Below are 23,768 nucleotides of genomic sequence, written 5' to 3'. Positions count from 1 at the left end.
ACCAGTACACACTAAACAGAACACCTGTTATATTTCTCATTCCTATAAACAAAAATCTGGTAAGCAGCAAATGTAAGGAAGGGAGGGCTTATTTAGGCTCACACTTTGAGGGTACATACAGTTCAACAGAAGGGGTTGGCATGGCGGGAGAAGTGGCTGTGGTAGCAATGACTTAAGGCTACACGCTCACATCTCTATGGGCAGGAAGCAGAGATAAAGACAGGAAGCAGGGTGAGGCTAGAAAGCCAGCCCCTCTCCAAGCCCCTCCTCTAAGCCCCACTGCCCAAAGGTCTTCCACAACAGCACTGCCCATCAGCTTGAGACCAAGTGTTCATCAGATGAGCTTATGTGAGTACGTTTTGTATTTGTACCATAACATTCTGCTCCTGGCCCCCACGGGCTCAGAGCCATGTCACAATGAAAAAGTCACTTAAGTCCAGCTTCAAAGTCCCTATAATCTTTTTTAATTAATTAATTAATTTAATGTGTACAAGCGTTTTGATTACACGTCTGTCTGTGCACCATGTGCATGCCTGATGCCCAACAAGGCCTGAAGAGAATGTCAGATCCCTTAGAGCTACAAGTGTTGACTGTTGTGAGCTGTCATGTGGTGCCAAGGATCAAGTCTGGGTTCCCTGCGAAGAGCAGTTAGTGCTTTTAACTGCTGAGCCACCTCCCCAACCCCTCCCAGTAGTCAGATTCAACACTGTTCAAAGTCCAAAGTCTGTTCTGAGACTTAAGAAATTCCTTAATTATGAGGCCCTTCAGGCAGCCATCCTCCCGCAGGGTCCTCTGGAGGCCCTATCTCTTAAGGCAGGAGCTTGACAAGTGAACCTGCACTTCAACACACTGGACCCCTGGTTAAATGAGGTTCGCTCTCCAGATACCTTTCCCATGCTCACGATGAAAAGTCCAGGTTTCTCCTTAATGGCCTAACTTCTTTAACAATTACAGCCTGCACATCTTCTCGTCAGCTTTAGCCAGGTTCACGTCCCTTTCCTTCCCAAACTGTATGTTTTCCTGTTTCTATTCTGCTTTCTGCTCTCTCACACTGTAAATCTCAATAAATGCAGAGTGCAATAACCATACCATAGCCCGCATCGTGCTGCCTTGAAACTTCCTCTGCCAAAAAAAAATAGTCCATTACTTTTTACTTCAATTGCACTCAACATTTTCAGGACACAGAATGCATGCAGCCAGATCCCTTGCCCAGTGAAACGCAATGGCCTCCAGCAGTCAGTCCTGGGTCCTTGCTTCCCTTCTGAAAGTCATGAGGACAAGTGGTCCAGGAAGCCTGCTTACAGAACTCATGGGCCTATCTCGCCCCCAGCCACAAGCTTCCAATTCCTCCTGCACACCAACCCCAAAGGCTCGACCACATGACCAGGTTTGTCACAGAAATTGCCTGACCATCGAGATGTGCCTCTGTATCTTTTATGATGTCCTTCATGAAAAACCAGCACACATAAGTGCTTCCCTGAGTTAGTGAGCCTTCCTAGCAAATGAATGACACCTGGGAGGTGGGGGCCAGCAATCCCTCATTTGGAGCTAGCTGGTTAGAAACACAGGTAAAACCATCTGAAATGGGGGCCGGTCTTGTGGGACTGAGTCCTTAAGCAGTGGAAACTGAAGCATCTTCAGCAGCAAGTGTCATGGTAAAGAACCGCCTGCCACACATCTGGTGCCAGAAGACACGTACTGAATGGTAGACAAGAAGAAAAAAGATCTGCAGGTGGTGGTGTTGGACGCCTTTGATCCCAGCACTCGGGAGGCAGAGGCAGGCGGATTTCTGTGAGTTTGAGGCCAGTCTGGTCTACAGAGTGAGCTCCAGGACAGCCAGGACTGTTTCACAGAGAAACCCTGTCTCAAAACTAAAAACAAAACAACGAAAAAATTCTGGACAAAAGTCTAGATCTCTTCTGACTGTGTGACTTAGGGTAGCTCTTTCAACCTCCCGGAGAAGGATGGGTTGGAGAGCTTGCAGATGGCTGAAGATGGCTCAGGGGTTTGTGGAAGTGTCATTATATAGGCATGACTGTTTAGAGTATTTGGCACTCACTGGTCAACAACTCAACCTTCAGCCCCTCTGTGGGGGTTTGAGTGAGAACATCCATTGGCTCCCCTCATCATGCTGTCTGGGTGGGTTTAGGAGACGTGACCTTGCTAGAGGAAGTCTATAACTGCAAGTAGGCCTTGAAGTCTCAAAGCCACACACTATTCCCAGTTCACATCCTCTACTGCCCCAGCTGCCAGGTCTGCCTGCTGCCACACTTCCCAGCCAGGATGGTGATGGAACCATAAGCTCAGATAAACCCTTCCTTCCCTACATTGCCCTGGCCATGGTGTTTCACCACAACAATAGGAAATTAACTGAGACACCTCCTACCTAGTCTTGCGTTGCTCATTCTGGAGACCAGCTCCCATCCTCAAATTCTTGAGCTCCCAGCCATCTGACACTCTTTCCACTGTAGATTCTAAGGCATTAAGGGACAATGTGCCAGAAATTATGGGCAGACACCAATTATATACTTCTTAATGTATCATAATATGGCAGTCTGTTTCCTGAATGCCGGTTTTCAATTAATGAGAGGCATAACAGACCTGTTCTCTGGCCAGTATCTCCTCTTGATACTCTCATCAGCACAGAGCAGGCAGCCCTCATCCACAAAGTTTTGATCTCTACAAACCTTCTCCTAACTGCTCAGCTCTGGCTCTGCTGTCCCATCAGTCCCGGAACCCGCACTATATCTTTCCTCAAATTTCATCCCAATGGTGACTCCAGACATCCAGTCAACCAGCTAGTCTATGGCTCTGCAGATACATGGAGGAGAGTGTTCTGCTTTCTAGAGTTTTCCTTTCTTCCTTCTTTTTTCTCAAGGCAGGGTCAGGCAGGCCTGGACACTCACTATGTACTGTAGCAGGAAACGCAAAAGACCCAGAGACTGGTATTGGTGTTCAAGCTTCAAGCTGAAGACCAGAAAGCAAAGCAGCCGGGCACCAGATCTCACTCTACCTCAGACTGCTGCCTTTCCTCAGTGTGGCTGGAGAATCCTGAGACTGAATGTCTTCCTATCCTCAATGTAGCTGGAGAATGAATGCTAGCTCTGAGACCTTGTCCTGTCTTATGTACCTCGCTATAGCTGGAATCAAATGAGCTCTGTTACTCTTCGCTCTTGTGTAGGCCATGGTAGCCTTGAATTAACAGAGTTCTGTCTACCTCTTAATCCTGAGTCCTGAAATTAAAGGTGTGTACCACCACTGCCTAATCTAAACTGCTTGAGACTGATTTTGCTTTCTGAATCCTCAGGTGAGCTTTAATAAATCAAAAATAATGTATCAAAATAATGTACTGAGTATGAACTTGAATTCCTTATCGTCCTCAATTCGCCTTCAGGTGATGGAATTACAGGTGTGCCCACCACAGGCAGCCTATAATAGTTACCTCTAAACCCATTTTTCCTATCTTGTATCATGGCACTGAAACTCAATCCCTGAGGATAGTTATTATCGGGGGACATTTAGTGTTACTGTCTGAACCTAGCTCATTGTTGTTCAACAGCTGTCTATGTTGGAATTACATCTGGGGAAGGAGGGGGAAAGGGTGCTGGACCTGTTTTACAGGGTTTACTTTGAGCCTGACACTCCCTGGGCACCGTCTTAAGTAGCAGAGAGCAAAATCCAGACAGCAAGTTCTCCTTATCACTTACTTTTCTATTGTTGTGATTAAACAGCATGACCAAAGCAATTCATAAAGGAGTGTTTAATTGGACTTATGGTTCCAGAGAGTTAAAGTTCATGGTGTGGAGTGAAGGCATGGTGGCAGGAACAGATGACAGCTCACATCTCAGACTTCAATCCAAAGGCAGAGAGAGCTCACTCAAAATGGTATGAGTCTTTGGAAATCTCAAAGTCCACCTCCACCAACAAGGCCACACCTCCTAATCCTTCCCAAACTCTTCCACCAACCAGGAACCAAATACTCAAACATATGAGCCTAGGGAGGCTATTTTCATTTAAACCACGAGTCTCTCAACTTACACTCTTGTGAAAATGTATTATATACACTATACACACACTATAAATATATAAGTATATAAACACATCAAAATATCCACATTTGATAAAACTGGGGTTGGATGTTTGTTTAATGCATTTTGCCCTATTTTTCTGAACATTTAAAATATTTTAAAGATGAAAAATAGTTTTTAGTGAGAAAACATTAAAGGTAAAGCCTCTGCTGTCTGGGGGAAAGTAGCTTGCCAAGCTAATTCGTTTCCAAGAACTCTGGATGAGAAATTTTTACTGTAATCTATTTTTTAGCATAATGCTCTGTAGCTGAGAAAGCAATCAGAAAGGGTGAAAAAATAGAAACTGCCAAGTCCAGCCAACAGAATTCAGCTGAATAACAAGAAGAGGTCCTCATGGGCTGGAGAGATTAGGATTAATTAAGATCATGAACTGCCCCTGCAAAGGGCCCGATCGCACTTCCCAGCACCCACACCTGGCAGCTCACAACTGCCTGTAACTCCAGCTCCAGGATAGTAGGCACCCCTGGCCTCAAGTGCACCTGCACTCACACTTATGTAATCACACACAAACACACATGTATACATAACTAAAAATAAGTGTTCTGTAAAAGAAGAAGATATCCCCAATCAAGCTAAAAAGTCCTCATCTCCAGCCCCACATCCTCTGGAACAATAACAGAAGTGTAACTACATTCTCCAGCACTTTTGCCTCAGCAATCTTCAACGTGCATGATGCACTGGGGGTCTGCAAACATGAGTCCATAATAAACCTGCAGGTCAGTACTGTCATCCCCTTTACTGATGCCATTAATGTTCAAAAACTCAAGTCATTTGCCTATCATCCGCAGACGTTGCTAAGCATCCATTGCTGGTGACTGACAGGGCTGCCATCCAATCCCATCTCTGACGAGAGTCGAAGCCTTGGTTTTGCTTTCATTACACCATAACACATTCCTCCCACTGTCTGACATTTCTCTACCTTGGTTCTCATCTACTTCTGAGCTCTGCAAATGACTGAGCCTCATCAAGAATGAAATCTCAAGCAGGCAGCTCTGTAAACTAAAAACAAAAATCAAGGAAATTAAGTCTTGAGATATGTAAAATCAAGGATAGCTCTTCCAAATGTTAACTCAAGACAAAAACCAAAACACAAAACTGAGGGACGGGGAAACTGTAGATAAAGAGTAGAAAGAATGCCTGGCATGCACAAAGCCCTGGGAGAAGGAAGGGGAGGGACCATTTAGAGGGTAAAGAAATGAAGTCAGAAACACCGTAGTCAAGAAACAGGTGCTGTTTTCAGGATTTGCTTGTTTTTCCTTAGCAATGCTAGAGATGGCACCTGGGGACTTGCATGTGATTGACAAGTGCTCCAGAATTCTTCCTTTAAATTTGACACCCATAACAGTTAAAAGGCTATTAAAGGTATGAACAGCAACCAAGTATGAGAAAATGAAAAATAAGAGTTCTCTTTCATTTTGGCTTGTTTCGATGAACTGCATCCAGTCTTACTAGGTAGCCCAGGATGACCTCAAACTTGTGTCATCCTCCTGCCTCAGCCTCCCAAGTGCTGGGATTACAAGTGTGTGAAATCATACCCAGATGAAGCACTTTTGCTTTATTTTGCTTTTTTGTTTTGTTTTGTTTTTTTGCTTTTTGTATTTGTTTGGTTGTTTTTTGTTTTGTTTTGTTTTTTGTTTTGTGTGTGTGTGTGTGTGTGGTGCTGACAATCAAAGTGAGGGCCCTGTGTGTGACAGGGAAGTGCTCTACCACTAAACTGTATGTTCAAACTCCCCCCCAAAGAATATATAGAGAAAATTCTTATAGTAGCTCTCTAGTGCTATTTACTTGGAAGACTTGTAGACAAAGAAGCAAGACAAGGGTGAGCACATTGAAATGTTATTATTTACCAATTTTCTAAAAATTAAGACTAGCATAAAGCTTGAAATGCACGCTACTGTTTATCCCAGTAGGTGTTGCATTAACTATTCTGGAAATAAAATATAGAACAAGAACATGGAAAGAATTGGATTTAATGTTCACATCAATATTTCTGACCTGCAGAGTTTATTCCCAAAATAGAGGCTTCGGCACAAAACAAAAAGCTCTGCGCTTTTCTCATGATTCCCTCCTACAGAGTCTTAAGCTTAAAAGCTAAACTGATTTAGTTATACATCCTAGACAGTAAGGACATTTTTTACTCAAAAACCACATTATCAGGGCAGGGAACACACCCAACCTACATGGACAGCACCAGGCCAGTCAGATGCCCTATCTCAAAAGCAACATGGACTGCTCTTAAGAAACAGCACCCAAGGTTGGCTTCTCACGTACACACACACACACACACACACACACACACACACACAAACACACGCACGCACGCATATTAAAGGACATTACCAAAGCAGTGTCTTTATCAATTAGATTTTCATGCTCCTGCCAATCCCCAACCAAAAGAAAGAAGACTGGTCTACCCACATGAGCCTATATGTGCCACTGTGGGCCACATTCCAGCCTGCAGCCTGCACATGTCAGGGCTATAGGAAACATTTACAGGTACAACTCAGGCAGTCACCAGATGGAGGGCCTAAAACAGGGCTATAGTAATGAAGATAAGACAGCCAGAAATGCTGAGACTCACACACCCAGAGGAGAGAAGGAAATGTAAGGATGCGCATGACAGTCAAGGAGCAAGAATGAGGCTCTCGGGATGGTGGGACCAAAACTAGTGTCAAGGACAGGAGGGCAACTCCAGGGCATAGCCTGACATGCCTGAGGCCCTGGATTCCATTCCTGGCACCTAATTAATTAACTATAATGAATGACGTGGTACAGCAGGTAAACGCACTTCCTGAAAAGCCTCATTACCTGAGATGGATCGCCAGAACCTACATGGTAGAAGAAAACCAATTCTGGCAAGCTGTCCTCTGATCTCCGTGTGCACACACGCCCACATAAAATAAATACTGAAAATAAAACAAATCCACATGCACATAAATCATACAGCATGAAAACAGACCTTTACTATAAAGTTTCCACAGAGCTGCCAGTAAGTAGAATGCACTTTCTCCCCTTTCAGAGCACTCATGTGCCTTCAGAAAATATAAACAGAAAAACACGTAGGCAGCATAAACAAATACACTTCATGACAGCCACATATGACTATTATCAGGTCTATAAAAGAAAAAGGTATCATACTTTCCCTACAAAACACGAAGTTCATCTCAGTTTCCTGTAAGTCCACAAAAGTCTTTCTACAACCACAGAAAGGTAGACCATGACCAAACCACTAGACGGCCCACAGAGGGGAGGCTCTAGGGTCTCCAGCCAGGCTCCCTTACTGCAGAGATTTGGAGAAAAATACAAATAAAAATCTGTAGGTTTTTTTTTTCCGTCTATCTCGGACTCGGGCATTCCTGGACTTCCTTAATCCACCCGCAAAAATCAAGATGCTTGCTGTCCAAACACAGCGCGTCGCCCAGAACATCAGTCCAGTCTCGTTGTTGTCCTCAGCAAAGATCCCAGAGCCGCTGCCCCCACACAAAATGCACATAACACTGCAGCTCCTATCCGCAGCCCCGCGAAGGGTTTGCTGAGAGCTGAACCACCTGGGACTGGATTGAGGAAGCAAACGCTATGGCCAGATTTCTCCTCTCAAGGTACTGACAGGCAAGAGCTATCAAAGCAAAAGATAAGACCAGGCTGACTTCCAAGAACACTGACTGGCCTGGCTCGAAGCTGCTGCCAAGTGTGCTGGGGAGAGTATTCCTCAGAATGGAAAGTTGCTCTCTTGACCTCAGCCGACACGGAGGCCGTCAACTAAAACTGTTCAAAGGGTTTGGGAGTTCTGATGCCTGTAACCAAATTGGGCAAAGTGACTGATTACTAAGAAGCCAATATCTTAGCACTTTTGGGGGGGGGATTTACGAGACAGGGTTTCTCTGTATTGTTTTGGAGGCTATCGGTCCAGCCCGGCCTCGAACTCACAGAGATCCGCCTGCCTCTGCCTCCCGAGTGCTGGGATTAAAGGCGTGCGCCACCACCGCCCGGCTATCTTAGAACTTTTTAAGGCCTACTGAAAGATTGGTTCAAACCAACATTTATGTAGCCAATGTTCATAGCACATTCACCCATGTTCATTTAAATGTGATATATATGTATATGTATATATATGTCATGAAATACTATTTAGCCTTTAAAAAGGAAAATCCAAATACATGCTACAATATATATTAACCTTGAAAAGATGTTGCTAAGTAAAACAAGTTGGATAAAAAAGGGAAATTCTATGTAATACATTCATGAGTGCATAGGATGGTCAAATTTATAGACACAGGCTATGGGAAAAGAGTGGAAACCATTTACTGAGCACAGACCTGCAGCTTCAGGTGATATAAGGCTCTGTAGATGACGATGGTGATGGCTATACGAGTATAAACTATTTAATGCCCTAGATTATATATTCTTAAAAGAACTAAAACGCTAAATTTTATACCTGCATATTTTACTTCGGTTTTGAAACTAAAAAATATTTGTGGTTTTCAAAGGAAAAATACTTAGAATAATTTCAGTCACATCTTAGAACTATTGTATTTTGAAACCATGTAAACAAATTCTTTCTTATTATGCTTTGATTTTGAGGCAGGGTCCGGCAGTGTAGCCCAGGCTGGCCTCAAACTTGACTTCCATCTCATACTTGGCCAATTTGATCTTCAGTCTTAGTCTGGGAAGCAAAAAGCAGAAAGTTCTCTCCTAATGTTAGCAGTAACCGCAATGGCAAAGGCCACAGCATCAGCAGGCCATGGGCACTGTGACCGAGATTGAGCACAGAAGCATGTACGGTGATATCCAAAGACACTTTCCAACGTTGGAGGGCATTCCAGACATACACTACAGGAGAAAAAAAATTAAATAAAACTCCTCCAGCCAACCACAAACATGACTTCAAGCAGAGATTCTGTACATATTTATATGTGATGTTCAAAGGCAGGGTAGCTAGCTGTTACTGGATGTCTTAAGTCTGGTTGAATATAAGAAAACTAGCACTGTGCTGGTAACAGCAAGCAGCACGCCCTATGACAATTCTAAAGAGCTCGCTCATAAGCAACACGTACGTGCAAGAAATGTGACCAACTGTGGACACATGAGAGCGACATTCCCCCACGTGTTGCTGTGAGGATTCTCAGTCATCTCTCTCAGGGTAGATGCTGAGGTTAGCCACAGGCTGTGAAAGCTGAGATGGAGATGCAAAGTCAGGAAGCAGTTCTGCTATCTGGGAATCCATTATCCCATTCCGTGTCTGAAATGATCCAGACACCTTCTCCTCTAGAGGAGGACAAAGCTGGGGTGAGGGGGGACTAAAACAAAACAGTATCCTAACCACCCAGAAGTTTCTAAGAGGGAACAAAGTCATTTACTTCACAAAACTTTAGTGGCTTGGAGACAAAAACTCTCAGTTTGTACACTGGTCCAAAGAAAGAAAGAAAAGCCTTGCTCTCCCGTCCCCACTCCAGCTCAAATTCAGCCTCCATCCATTGTCACACTCCCCTACATTGATCATATCTGCTATGACATTAAGATCCAACACTAGAGCACCGAACTCCACCAGGATCTAAGTCCTAAAACCATAAAAATGCATGCACGTGAAGGTTCAGTGGTTTCTACCACAAATGAGTTCCGCTTACCGGGACTGAACTCTGCCTGGGTTGTCCCTCTGTGCATGTCACCGTCCATACTGAGTTAACATGTGGTGCACATTAAATATTTATAGGGGGTGGGGGTGGGATGCAGGGATCCATATACAAAAATGCAGCAGCAAGAGTCATTCATTACAGGTGACAAGGGTGTAACTACTATGTCTACTATGCTATGTAAATGGGGATGGAAAATGATGGGGTAGGGGAGAGGAGGTGGGCTAAGCTGTCAGTCACTAAGCAGCCACCCTCTGTCCTCAGCACAAGCTCTATGGCTCCAGGGTCACCATTCACAAAGACTTGGGTGTCAGTCCAGTGCTAAGACTGAGACACCCTGCACTCAGAGCCCGGTGAGGGCTGGAAGGAGGAGGCAACAGAAGCACTCACCTATAACACAAGTAACACCTCGGCCACTTCAGAGTCACTGACATCCAGCCACACAAACACACCTAAAGCGGGGCACAGGCCACAGACGCTGTTAAGGAAATCATTGCTGCTCTTCTGCAGAAAACAGTCACCAACTCAGTGGGGCCTGACTCCCTCGAAGACTGCAGCTCCCTAAGAGCAGGAGCCATGCCTAAGTACAATCGCCTCATTACTGGCTTGCAAAGACAGCCAGCCAATGCAGTATTGAGTTTAGTTTTTTCACAAAAACAGTATGTACATTGTGTATCTAACAATGTTTTCAAAACACTTTTATTCTCATAGGTGTATTTTTAAGGGTTGCTGCTAGCCTGTTATGTGGATAGACACAATAATTATTTAACCAACTCCTACAGTTGGATACCAGGTTTCCAACTTTGCTTCCCTGATCAAGAGGTCTGGCATGAAGACTGATCTTGACTGTTCTTTAAATTAAACCCTCAAGGCAGAATGGCTGGATCAGAGAGTGTGTATCTATGCTATTACTCTTAAAAGCTGCCCCGAAAAGCCTCATCTGAAAGTTCAATCATGAACTTTCTGGAGTTGGACAGTTATGACAAAGTCACAAACTGTCCTCACCAGGCTAAAATCCAGGGGACACAGCAAGCTGAGAATTAGCACCAGCTCCCATCAGCCCCTCTCCCCAGCAGCTCAGCCCCTCTTCTTGCCTTGGAGACCGGACAACAGTGTAACATGGCACCCCTTCCCTGTGCCCACTAAGCCTCTTTGCTCCAACTTCCTCTGAGCCTGTGCCATGCATAAAACAGAAACACAAGTCCTGTGTGTATCACCTATGAGTTTCTCAACATGCCCACCTGCTTCCTCTTGGGTAATCTCTTGCAAATAGTCCCTCTAAAAAATAGGAAGTGCCCTAAGGTCAAGTTCTCAGGGGTAAGATTTTCACTTTTCACCCAATGTCTTGACAGTTGGCCTTCAGACATCTTCGTGGTGAAGTCAATGAGTGCTCCAGCTATTATGCCCCTAAAAACACACACCTAAGTACACACAAAAGGGCACAACTCACTGTTGATCCTTCCAGGAGTTCAGCCATAGACCTGGGAGCTGACAGGACCACCTAACAAATGGTAACTACACTTTTGCAGCTTGCAGAAGTCCTGAATGCTCTGACAGTCTGGTTTCTGTTACTACGATCAGAGGGGAATCAGTGAGGTTGAGGGCCACATGGAAACTTGGACTACTGCCCATCCCCCAGCTGGTAATTTTAGAGGGTCTTCCAAAGTAACTCAGGTGTCTCTATGCACGAAAACAAATGTCAAATTTCAGGTCTTGTGAATAGTTGGCAAACCTGTTCCCTGCAAAAGGAGTAGCCTCTTGACCTCCTAATGTGCCTCCTTTGCTTCCTAGGAAGCAACTAGGAACCCGTTACCCATAACTCAGAAAACTCTATGTGACCCAGGCTTTGTTCTGTCCACACCTATACACTGAAGTTTAAAGTGTCGGACACTTAGGCCATCCACCAAGACTTGGCTAAAGATCCGGGACCTTCACCTGGTGCCTTGCTGTGTATGCGGGAGACTGCAGGGTGGCAAAGGTGAACTGACCACAAAGACGAGCAATGGTAAAATCACAGGGAAGGGGTAACATGGTCAGAGAGCCGAGGACAGAGAAAGAGGGGCCACCCAGTCCAACAGCACTGGGTCTCACTCCAAGTATCTCTGGACCACTGAATGATCAGGACACCACCCCTGAGAGGAAAGGAACAGCACACCTTCCTCTAACATAGAATCTTTCTTTTCTTTTTTCTTTTTGGTTTTTTGAGACAGTGTTTATCTGTGTAGCTTTAGAGGCTGTTCCGGAACTAGCTCTTGTAGACCAGGCTGGTCTCGAACTCAGAGATCTGCCTGCCTCTGCTTCCCGAGTGCTGGGACTAAAGGCGTGCGCCACCACCGCCCAGTGCTCTAACATAGAATCATAACATCACCGTCCGCTGCAACATCCCCAGCCACCTTTACAATTATAGGATGCCAGAATACACCCCGTGGGCATGTCTAAGGGTCTTCGCACAACACTTGTACCGTAGTGGCTAATATTTCACTTGACGTGAGGATAGCCCAAAAGGGTGCAAGCCCACACCCACTGCTCTTGATGTCCCTCCCTGCCAGCTTTCACAACCAGAAGCTTGTGTCCGTGCTAGCTCAGTTCCTGTTACCCAGAGGTCTCTCGTGGTCCCACCTCTCTCACAAATGTCTGAAGTGTGACCCAGCAGCCAGGAACATCTGTCATCACTCCCTTACCTGCCCTCCTTCTTCTCAGGTGACCTGCGCAGCTGGCTTTGGCTGACAGCCATAGGTGTTCCCTACAGAGGCCTTTTATAACTCTCTTACAAAATGTAAGCCTTCCACAGCTGGAAAATCGACCTCTAACTGCTGTTTCTATCAAGTGGCTTGGGCATGAATAAAGCCAAACAGGGCCACAGAAAACAGTGCTCAAATAAACAGTTTCACTTTCAAAGGGACAGCAAACAGCTGCCAATGTAAATACATGGGCTGCATTGTTCAGGCATGTGGCAAGCACAGGAGGGAGCTATGATCTGGGGGACTAGCTAGCCAGCAGTCGGCTGTTCCAGATTGTCCCTTCCAAACACATGAGCAGAGGCCCAAGGTTCCCCAGCCACTTGGCTGGCACACAGGCTCAGCCTGCCTTCATTTGTAAGGACACTTCAGGAGGAGGAGGCGGGAATAAGAGAAGAAAAAGCAGCCACTGAAAGCGGAATTCAGCACTAAGGCCCAAACTGACAAGCAAGTCAGTCATCTTTCCCAAGTTTACATCTTAAGGACTGGTCTGGCTGCATCTTTAAAGGCAAACCGGCAATGCTCCTGTGACTCTCCAGGTGGCTTAGGAGCACAGTGCTGGTCACCAGTTCTTCTTGCCAAAGACCACTACTAGGTTGGTCCCACCTTCCTGGACGCCCCGCCCCCAGGGCCACTTATGCTCCGCCCACAGCAAGCGGCTGTCTTCTGCCATCAGCTCTCCGCAGCACACTGTGCCAGTGCAGAGAAGATGCAGCAGGGGACCACTGTCCCAGGGGGCCTGGTGCTCAGCTGTGACCTGTCCTCACTGTGTGGTGATGACACTATCTGAGGACATGTCTCATCACAAAAGCTTTTCTAGGCTAGGGGATGCTCCTTCCGGTTTTAGCTGTAACCTCGCTCGCACAGGGAAACCCGCTCTGATAACTGCAGTTGTTTAGGTTGCTTGAGGATTCATTAGTACCAGCTTGCCCACGTGGTAGCCCTCTTACCTGCTCTCTCGGAGAGGCGCCAAGCTCTACATGTTGCCACCACAGTGAAGTCAGTAGACGGGACTACCTTCTATATCTCCACTGCCAAGCTAGGGATCTTTCGTTATCGGTGCTTCCTTTTCCCCTGGGGCTAAATGGTAGACCGAAGGCACCCCCTGATCTGGGCATGTGCAAAGTGGGGACAGGAAACAAATGATGCCATCTTCCTAAGCCAGGCTGCTGGGTGGCACCTCATGCTCTGAGGAATCTTACGTCATCAGGTGTGGCTGACACCCCAGTTTGCCGCTGCTCTTAGCCATGCCACAGTGTTGAGCAGGGCACTGCTTTGCCATCCTAAATGGACACCTTCTAGTGAGGTAGAAGCAACTGGTCCCAGGCTGCTGCTACAACGGCTTTGGGTGGTAGTTCCCAAAGCATGTCCCCAGATCAACGGCAGCAGCACCTGGGAACGGAGGACATACTGGCTGCCTCCTGCCCCCAAGCTAACTGCCTCAGAAACTCTGGGCTGGGCCCAGCAAGCAGGCTTGGTGGTAAAACTGATGCAAACTGAAACCTGAGGCCCACTACTAGCTCAGATAGAGGAACACCCAAGGTCGCACGGTCATGGGAACACCCAGCTTAGCCTAACCTGCGTATCACAACCCGACATAATTAGGCTGGCTCCTCACCAACAGCACCCACTGTTTTAGCCAAGAGTTCCAAACATGAAGTCCTTCAGGACATTCCTCCTCCTATGTTCTCAGGGCCATGCCTCACTTTCCTGTCTCCAAAAAAGGAATGGTAACATCCACACCATTGGGTCATGGCAGACACCGGTTGGTTTGTGATTAACCCTCCACGAATCCCTGTGATTACTGTAGTTCTGCCAAAAGGTCTAAACAGAACCAGAAAAATAACAAATGAGACTTGCTTCCTGTGTGTTCACCATTGTCTTTTCTTTCTACCCACTCCATTCCAGAGCTCTGAGGGAAGACACTGAGAAAAACAGACACTACACCTGGCTCAGCCATGTCTCAGGCACTTACGTGTTCCGTGTACAACCTTACCATGCCTTGCACATCCAACAACATGCAGAAAGCCCACACCCACACTACTGGACCATACAGCCTCCCACCAGATAGTTCTGGACAAAAGCCAACCAACTCAGGTGCACCAAGCCTCACACATCTCCAAAGAAACAGAGGAAGGCTGTGGGAATATCAACCCAAGTGGAAAGAACGGCAGATATTTACACGGTTCTAAATTGCTACTACAGCTTGGATCCCCTAAATGCTCATGCTTGAAGGTTTGGTCCCAGACTACGATTGCTACTGGAAAGTGGTGATATTTTTTTGGGGGGTGGTGGGGGGATTTTCGAGAGATCTTTTAAGAGCTGTGGCCCAGTAGAATGGAGTCAGGTCATGGAAGGGATGCCCTGCGAGGGGATCTGAGGACCGTAGGCTTTCCCGCCCTCTCGCCCATTCTGGCTGCTGGGAGGTGAACAGCTTTCTCCACTTGAATTCCCACTGTTAGGTAGCCAGAAATCAGTAGATTTGATGGATATCAGGACTGGATCCTCCCCCTCATGATCAATACAGGCACAAGAAGGTAATAGAGCTGCAAGCTTCTTAAATGACGCTAAAGGAAGGAAACTTGAATTACATCTCTGACCTTGGAAGGAGAGGTCACACCCTAAACTTCCCAGAAAGTCAAGTAAACCTAGTCCCAGAAGTCCCAAACTTGATAAGATTACTCTCTAGCCCTGAAGCTTTCTGATAAAGAATAAGGACCCACCACTGCACCCTCCCGGTAAAACTCAATGCAAATGGGCCTGTCAGTCAGCTGGACAGGAGAGCACCCCTAAGGAAACCCTGCCAATTCCAGATGCTCTAGTGAGAGTAAAACATGCCTAGCATGTGACCCACAGTGGTCCTCTGGCTCACTGACACTCTCACAGAGTCAGCCTGTTTGGCCCTGCCTACCTTCTTTATTGTGCAATAAACACAGTCATAAAAATTAGTAATAAACTCTGCCCATCCTCTATATTACACTCTTAGCTCTACAGCGATCACAAAGACCAGGAAATTCAAGAGGGGTGACAGCAAGATCCCAGAGAGACTACCATGATGCATAGTCTCTCCTCAAGCCAAAAGACCATGACCCGAAACCATGAGCCCATGAGCCAAAATGAATCTTTGTTCCTTAAAAGGTAATTGTCGCAGGGGAGAGGGGTTGCCTGGAATCCTAGCTCTGGAAGACTAAGGCAAGAGGACTTCAGTTTGAGGCCAGCTATCTCAGGAGAAGAAAAGGGGTGGGGGACAAAAACACTGAGACATATCCCATTCTCCGGTATTTTGCCACAGTGACAGAGAGCTAAGGGACACACTTTGTAACAGATACTCAGTGCCTTACAAATGTTAGCTTACGTCTTTCTCACAGCTACTCACCAACCCTGAAAGGTGGCTGCTATTCTTATATTTTTGGTTGTGAGCCTAGCCTTTAACGGCTGAGCCATCCCTCCAGCCCGGTGGTTGCTATTCTTATGCCACTCAAGAACACAGGGCCTGAGGCACAGCTGCTCCACATAAGCTGTCCAGGGTACAGCCCTTACACGGTGAGGCCGAAAGGCAAACCCAAGCACTCCAGCTCCATGGTCAACGCTCTGACCCACCATTCTAGAACACGGAGAGCTACTAGTAGTTACCTACACACACACCAGCCACCTATCACTACTTATCAGAACCCTGATTTGAAGACATCAGAACCCAGACACATGGGTTGGCAGGATGGTTCAGCAGGCACTTGCCACTAAGCCTCACAGTATGAGCTCATTTCCCAGGAATTGAGAACCGAATTCTGCAAACTGTCTCCCCACCTCCATACATGCACTGCAAGACATGTGTGTACAAATATGCAAACACATATACACACAATAAATAAGAAAATATAGAAATATTAATATTTTTTAGAATCCAGATGCAACATCCATTACCATGAGGCTCAACAACAGGTCCTCGGGGTCCCCAACAGAAATGTTAATTACACTGGCTTTCACCTTCCTCTTCTCTCCTCCCTGCCTGAATGTCACACAAGTCAAATGAAAACTCCAAGAGCCGATTCCTCTCTTCCCATAATTCCCCTGGCACTGCAGCACTTAACCCTAATTATATACCATCTGCCACAAAGGCTCCTCTAATTGTTTCTTGTATATTGCTTGTATATTCCTCCCCACTCAGCTGTAAAATTCCTTGGAAGTATCCGTTCTTTCTGGGAAGGAGGCAGAGGCCCAGGCTCCCCTATGTAGATCTGCAGCGCTGCACACTAATTGGCCGGCTCCTCCACTCTGCTCTCCTGACACTGCTTTGTCATAAATCCTTAGAAGCAGGTGAAAGTCTGAAATTCACGATTTAAAAGGTAGTTAGTGTTGGATGGGCTATGACATCAGTACTCCGGGAGCAACAGTTCTGTTTCCAGATCTGCACTCAGAGAAGTCTGTCAGTCCGGAGTCTCACAGAGCAGGTGCGCTTGTCCAGGCTTGAGGAAGGAGGAGTTTGGGGCAATGAAATGGAGAGAAGGAAAAACTCACCAATGTCACTCAAGCTGGAACAAATGAAGAGACTGTTAAAGACCTGCTCCCCAAGCCCTTCCTCTGTCTATGCCCATAAGGTAGGAACAACCTTACTTTAAAGTGTAATGTCTGCCACAGGTATGAGTGTGAAGGCTTGGTTCCCAGCTGGTGGAAGCTTTTGAAAACTTTGGCTGACTGACCACAGCTGGAAAAAGTAGGCCACCAAGCAGTCTTGGGGGTATCTTGTCCCTGAACCCCCCCTGGTAGCTCTGTGTTACCTGCCATGGTGAGAGTCTCTTACACATGCTACCTCCATGAGGCCAAGCAACCACAGACTGAATGCTTAGGGACCATGAACGCAATTATGTCTGCTTCTCTTGGGTGTCTGGTCACAACAGAAAAACAGCAGTTAATAATACAACATCCAAACTTAAAATGCGCCCAAACATACGACCTAAAAACTGCCCACTGGCTGGCAGTGTAACTCAGTAGAACAGCGTGTGTTTGGCACGTGTACAGCCCTGAATTCAAGTCCCAGCACCAATAATGAGGAAAAAGGCTACCATAACAGAGAAAATGTAAACTTCATTTAAAGGTAATTTTTTAAAAGTGGGATGATAATGACCATGATAAAATTTAGTATCAAAATAGAAATTAGCCAATTCTCTCCTTGAAACCGTAACCCAAGCAATACCCATCATGTCTCCTAGTCTTTATTGAGACTTTAAAAAGCATTCCAAAATGTATAAGGAAGAGCAAAAATCGAGCCAACGTCTAAAAACAAGAGGGCCCCAACCACCATATCAAACATGATGCAAAATCTCTTTGAAGAAATAAGGGCTTGGCATAACAGCAGAAGACTGGAAGAGAACTAAAAACAAAATACCAGAACCTGTGAGGCATCTCAAAATTAGTAGGCTGCACAGGGTCTGATTTGGGGTGACGACAATATTCTGGAGAAGGATTGTGTTGAAGTTTGCCCAACAGGGACATCGCACTACTGAGTTGCACAAAAATGATCGCCTGGAAGGTTTATGTTCTATGTATTGTGACACAGCTCAAATACTGTACCACAATTATTTTCAAAAATTACGAACCAGTATGTTTAGTGAAAGGAACCAGAAATGATAAAGTACCATATAGTATAGATTATTAATATAAGATTCTAGAAATGCAAGCTGTTGTGATCACACAAGTATGGGTATAACAGTAAGGGCCTGACTACAAAATGGGCCCAAGGAAAGTTTGGGGGTGACAGAAATTTTCAGTGTCTTCACTGTGGCCCTTTCAATATAGCTACATTGTCAAAAGCAAAGTACGCATTTTAAATTGATTTATCTACATAAACTGCAACTCTTGATAAATTGGCAAGATCTCATGTGTATGTGGAAACATGATATACAATCAAAATTATGAGAGAGTGCATTGTTTAATCGATGGTTTAGGAAAACCATCTCACAAAACAAAAAAGGAGGGAAAGAAACACAAATGTGAGGGAGGGAAAGGAGAGTAAGAAGGGAGGAACAGGAGATAAAATGGGCAGTTGCTCCAAGAAACTGTATACCACTAAACAATATAAGAGACACCACCAATTCATTAAGAACCATATAAATTCACAGTAAAACAACAAGAGCTCATTATCTAGTCACAAAACACTGGTAAATTATAGAGCTGGTTAATGTCCAACACTAACAAGAATGTAGGGTAGCATCCTGAAACCAGCTTGGAAGTGTACAGCAGCTCAGCAGCTCAGAAAGCAATTCAGTGCGTGCTGATTTCTCAGCTTCCCAGAGCAAGGTCCTGGATGTTGGACCCTACAGCAGTGGTTCTCAAACGTTCCCTAGAGGTCAGAATCTCCAGGTTAGGCAATTAAAGCGCAGATTAGTAACTTCTGAGCCCAGGGTTTCTGATTCAGATGGTCTAAAATCTGCATCACCAGTAGGGAGCATGCTTCCAAAACCACTACCCCAGAGAGCCTTTCAGAGATCAGTAAGAGAATGCAGTCAGCATTTCATCTGGTTTTGCCTGTGATCACAGGATGGAAATGAGTTAGTAAAGCATCTATCACTAGCAAGTGTGCACACACACATACATAGAAGCATATGAGTATATGTGGTAGTCTCGATGGAAGTGGCCCCCATAAGCTCATAGGAAATGGCACTATTAGGAGGTGTGGCCATGTTGGAAGAAGTGTGTCACTGTGGGAGTGGGCTTTGGGGTCTCCTATGCTCAATCTATACCTAGTGAGACATTTCACTTCCTGTTGCCTGTGGGATCCAGATGTAGCTCCTTCTCCAGCACCATGTCTGCCTGAATGCCACCATGTCCCACCATGATGATAATGGACTAAACCTCTGAAACTGTAAGCCACCCAATTCAATGTTTCCTCTATAAACAGTTGCCGTGGTCATGGTGCCTCTTCAGAGCAATAGAAACCCTAACAAAGACAGTGCATGTGTATGTATGAATACATACATACAAGCTAAGCACGCACTCGCACAAAACTACCTAATTAAAAAAAAACTAGAAGAAATTCTGTCAACTCTCATGAGACGTTGGAGCCTTTCCAAGGTAAATGTTTTTGGGTAATTTGAAGGGCTTTCCTTTTGCAGTACTCCAGATAGAACCCCGGACAGGGCATGCTTAAGCAAGTACTCTACAACTGATCCACAGCCCCAGCACCACTTAACGGAAGACAACAAATCAAGTAACACAGCTTAACAGATATCCATACAACCGCCCCACAAAAACTCTCATCCAATGCCTGAGAGAAGACTGCTCTGGCAGCAAGGGGAAATGAAGAGGAACAGAGATGACAATACAACAGGCAAGGGCTTTGTACAATGGGAGGACCTGATGCCAAGAACTGATCATGTCTAAGAGGCAAAAAAAAGTCACCTAAGTGCTAAGTTCTCACTCACCTGCATTGACCTAAAATAGCCGCTTCACTTGAAGTCACGGTAGCTTTGTATCTAGCTGACCACTGAGAGCAGAAAGAATTCTTTCTCAAATATAAGCACAAGGCAATTCAAACCTCCAGAATTCAGCATTCTGTTGAAGCCTAGTTTTCCCTTTGATATATTGAAGAAAGAAACTGAGGTTCTTGGCTTTTGGCAAAGGGGGCATGTGTCAGCATGCTATCTGTCTCCCTTCTCTGCCTGTGTGTCTCTATCTGTGAACCAATCTCTCTCTCTCTCTCTCTCTCTCTCTCTCTCTCTCTGTGTGTGTGTGTGTGTGTCAATATTTTCATGTCTGCATCTGTGTGTGGCGTGTCTGTATGTTGAGACAAGACTCAGAGGGGGACAGAGCATGCTAGCAGGCCCCGAGCCACACCTGTTCACCAGCCATTCAATTTGGTTTGACTGAAACCAGAAGTTACAGCCACAGCCACAAAAGCAAACCATCTTCCTGCCCACAGGGCCTCTTCCTCAGCCTCCATTCCCTGTCCTCACACCAAAGTGAGCTCATCCAAACTATATGTTTAAATTGGGTCCCCTAATTAAGGGGACAAACTTGGCGGCACAGCTCTTGGGATGTAGTAGGGAACAAGAAAGTAGCATTTATATCCTCTCTCCCTCCCCCCCTCGCATTTATATTCCTGATGAAAAGTTATGACCAAGAAAGTTCTAAAAAAAAAAAAAAAGTGGTACCATCCCAAACAGACAAAGACATGTCACCGACAATCTGTCCTCTCTCCACAAAACAACACTGGCCACCATGTTTTCTCAGCACCTGAGCAGAGCTTATCACTGGAAAACAAAAAGTTAGGGAATCTACAGTTTTCCCGAAGTGCTTTGCAGGAAATGCCAGGAGCACATTTTAGTTAAAAACAGCTGATGGCTCCTAGCATGGAATCCTCCTTCACATTTTTAATGAGCTATCCTGGAAAGAACACCTCTTATTCTAGCTCAAGAGAAGTACCTGCCACAAGTTGAAAATGAAAATATGAACAAGTATTGAGTTCTTGACATAAAACTGATGTTTATGGTCAACACAAGGCAAGTGCATCTTGGGAAAACACTAATGTCTTTAAGTGCCCAATACATACCACTCATAGACATTGTTGTGCATTCTTTATTAAAAAACTGTTGGATGTGGTAAATACGAGTGCTCTTCTGTTGTGGAAAATGTTTTCAAATATGAATAAGCATTACTGAGTACTACACACAGGTCAGACATTATGCAAGACACTAGTGCTCTCCAATGAGTAAGATACTTTAAACAAATGTGTGCCTTTAATAACTTAATATCTTGAATTAGTAGTTTGGTTTTTTTTAAGTTCCCTGATAGTTGAAGTCAGTGACAAGTGGCAGAAGAATGTCTATCTACTAACAATAAAAATGTCTGGTCTCTGAAACAGAAACAGAAGAAGGCTCTCTGTAGAATAACTACCTAAACTGCATGGTAGTGTTGGCCACCTCCTGCTACCCGGCAGGTCTGTGGTGGAGAGACTTTAAAGTATGCTCTGTAGTTAAAGAGGAGCATTAAGGAAACCCAAAGGACCAGGGCATCCGGAAGGAAACAGGAAGCCAGACAAGAAAAGAGTCTTGGCTCTCCTTAGAAGCCTGCTCCTGGAGGTTTCCCCAGCGAGCATGGGCTCTGCAGTTTGCTTGCTCGACCAATGCAAGGCTTCAGAGCTGGAAACCTGCCACCTGCTGAATCACCAAACATCCCTTGGGTTTCCCTTTAAAAGAAAAAAAAAAAAAAGAGAAAGAAAAAAAAACTGACCACATGGTCACCCAACCCCACCTGGCTTTTTCCTTGGACACCTAACACTGACCAACGAAACACCCGAACACCCTCTCCCCTGCCTCACAGACCCAAACTGCCTCCCAATCCCAAGGCAGCTTCCACCAGGATCAGTCTCACTCATCAATCTCACTCCTTTCTGCTCCCCCAGTCCCTGCTGATGTTCAGCCTCCAGTGCCAGAAGGCTTGGGGAGTTGACAACACAAGTATGACAGGCATTCAGCATTTCCACAACCAAATAGCCAAGCAGAGCTATGACAGGAGGCAGGCCTCAGAACACAGCAAATAAACTTCCAGTCAGAAACAGCCTTCTGTCTTTCTGTAAGTGTGTGCACCGCTGAACTCTGTCCTGTCTGAAGGTGAAATGAAACATCCAAGAAGCACCTGGCCGGATTCTCTCAGCTCCCCAGGTCCACAGCATCCTTCACCCCGACTGTTACTCGAGACAGTCAAAAGGGAGCAAGCGTTAAACAGAACGCGCCAGGATGAATCCGTTAGCTGGACCCGGGCACCGGGACCACTGAAGGAAGATAGCCCCGGAGGGTGTGTTAAGACTCGGGCAGAGGCATCAACTGCTGCCGCTGACGTGCCCTTGACAAGTCGCCTACGATCACGCAGACCCCTCATTCTCTGGGCGAGCCGCGAGCAGAGCTACGCTGACGCCCCGGCAGGCCTGCCTCTTTAACACCCCCACGCGGCGGGGACACGCGGGGTCTCAGAGCAGTCGCCAGCCGGGGGCTGTTACGCCGCCTGGGGAGGAGGGGCTCGCTGCTCCGGGAAGGGGGTCCCACCTGTTATGTCGCTGGGGGTCATCGAGGGGCCGTGCTGAAGGGAATCCCAATGCCGCGGGCGCCTAGCCGGCTGCGATCAGACCTGGGGTACCAACTGTCACTCCGCCACCCGGGCTGTGGGGGTGGGGCTGCGATTTGGGGGTCCACCCCTGAACACCGCGGGACCTCCGGCTGGCTGTCGCTCGAAAGGTCCTCGGCTCTGGGCTCTCGGGCCCCGCCACAGTCCGCTCGCCCCAATGTGACACCAGGCAGCCTTCCAGCCCGCACGCAGCACCTCGGGAAAGGTGCCCACTGACGCCTCCGCCTTCCTCCCCGCCCAAGTTGGCGGGGGAGCCCCGCCGGCGGCCCGCCCCCTCGGAGCCGGGATCGCGGCCGCCAGAGCGCTCCCCCGCGCCCACCCCCACGAGCGGCCGCGGGGCGACCGCCCGCCGGGGACGCGCGCGATACCGCGCGGGCTGCGCTCACGCCCCCTCGCCCCGGCTGCCCGCCCGCCAGCCGCCCGCCGAGGTCAGGCCGGGCCCGCGAGACTCGGGTCGGATCCAGCCTCCCGCGACCCGGAGGCCGGCCCTCCGCCCCCGCCCCGCGACTCACTTGCGCGCGAGTCGCCGCCGCCGCCGGGATTCTTTTCCACGCGCCGCGGAGCTCCCCGCAGCGGAACGAAATCCGGGGCAGGGCGGCGTGCGGGCTCCGCACCGATCGCGCTCTCCCGCCCGAGTGCTAGGCTCCCCGGGACGAGCAGCCCGCCCGGACCAGCCCTCCCCCGCTCCTGTCCAGCCGGCAGCCCGCCGCCGCTGCCCCGGCCGCTGCGGAGCTGGCGAGAAGGCTTCCGACTTGGAGCCTCCGGCTGCCGAGCATGCCCAGTCCGCGGCGGAGCCGGGTCGGCTTCCCGCGCGACGCCGGTCCGCTCCTCCGGGTGTTCCCGGCGGCCGGGGGGCGGGGACCGTGGACGCTCGACCGGGGACCCAGCAGAGTCCCGCCGGACGGCGAGTGGGGTGTACTGGGGAGGGGATGGGGGGGTCCTTTTCTTTTTCTTTCCAAGCAACGGGAACTGGAGAGGCGGGCGCTTCCCCCAGCGACGAGGAGGACCCTGATGGTGGGTTTCATCCTCCGGGATCGGAAGCCCAATTAGGGACCAGCCCGAGATTTGTGCGCCTAGAGCCGGCCAGAGAGCTGGGGACTCAAACTCGTCCTTCGAGAAACCACCATCGGGGACAGCAGTTTGCGAACTGCATGCACTGGGATTTCCTTCCCCACCAGGCCCGAGACCTGCGACAC

General features: G+C 47.3%; 1 protein-coding gene across 10 annotated transcripts in view; it reads right to left on the bottom strand.

The window, feature by feature from the left end:
• Positions 1–23,204, bottom strand: part of Sgms1 (sphingomyelin synthase 1) — a 242,644-nt gene extending 219,440 nt beyond the window's left edge. For 9 of the 10 annotated variants that reach the window (XM_040745527.1, XM_040745537.1, XM_040745514.1 and 6 more), the window contains exon 1: positions 22,494–22,654. The gene's annotated coding sequence lies outside the window, so the exon portion shown is untranslated. Of the gene's footprint in view, positions 1–22,493; positions 22,655–23,084 lie in introns of those variants that run through there. The other variant, XM_040745509.1, reaches the window with a different exon arrangement.
• Between the last annotated feature and the right edge of the window lie 564 nt (positions 23,205–23,768).

The sequence above is a fragment of the Mesocricetus auratus genome, unplaced genomic scaffold (assembly GCF_017639785.1).
Source record: "Mesocricetus auratus isolate SY011 unplaced genomic scaffold, BCM_Maur_2.0 Super-Scaffold_4256, whole genome shotgun sequence".
Taxonomy (NCBI): domain Eukaryota; kingdom Metazoa; phylum Chordata; class Mammalia; order Rodentia; family Cricetidae; genus Mesocricetus; species Mesocricetus auratus.
This window is presented reverse-complemented; position numbering and strand designations above follow the sequence as displayed.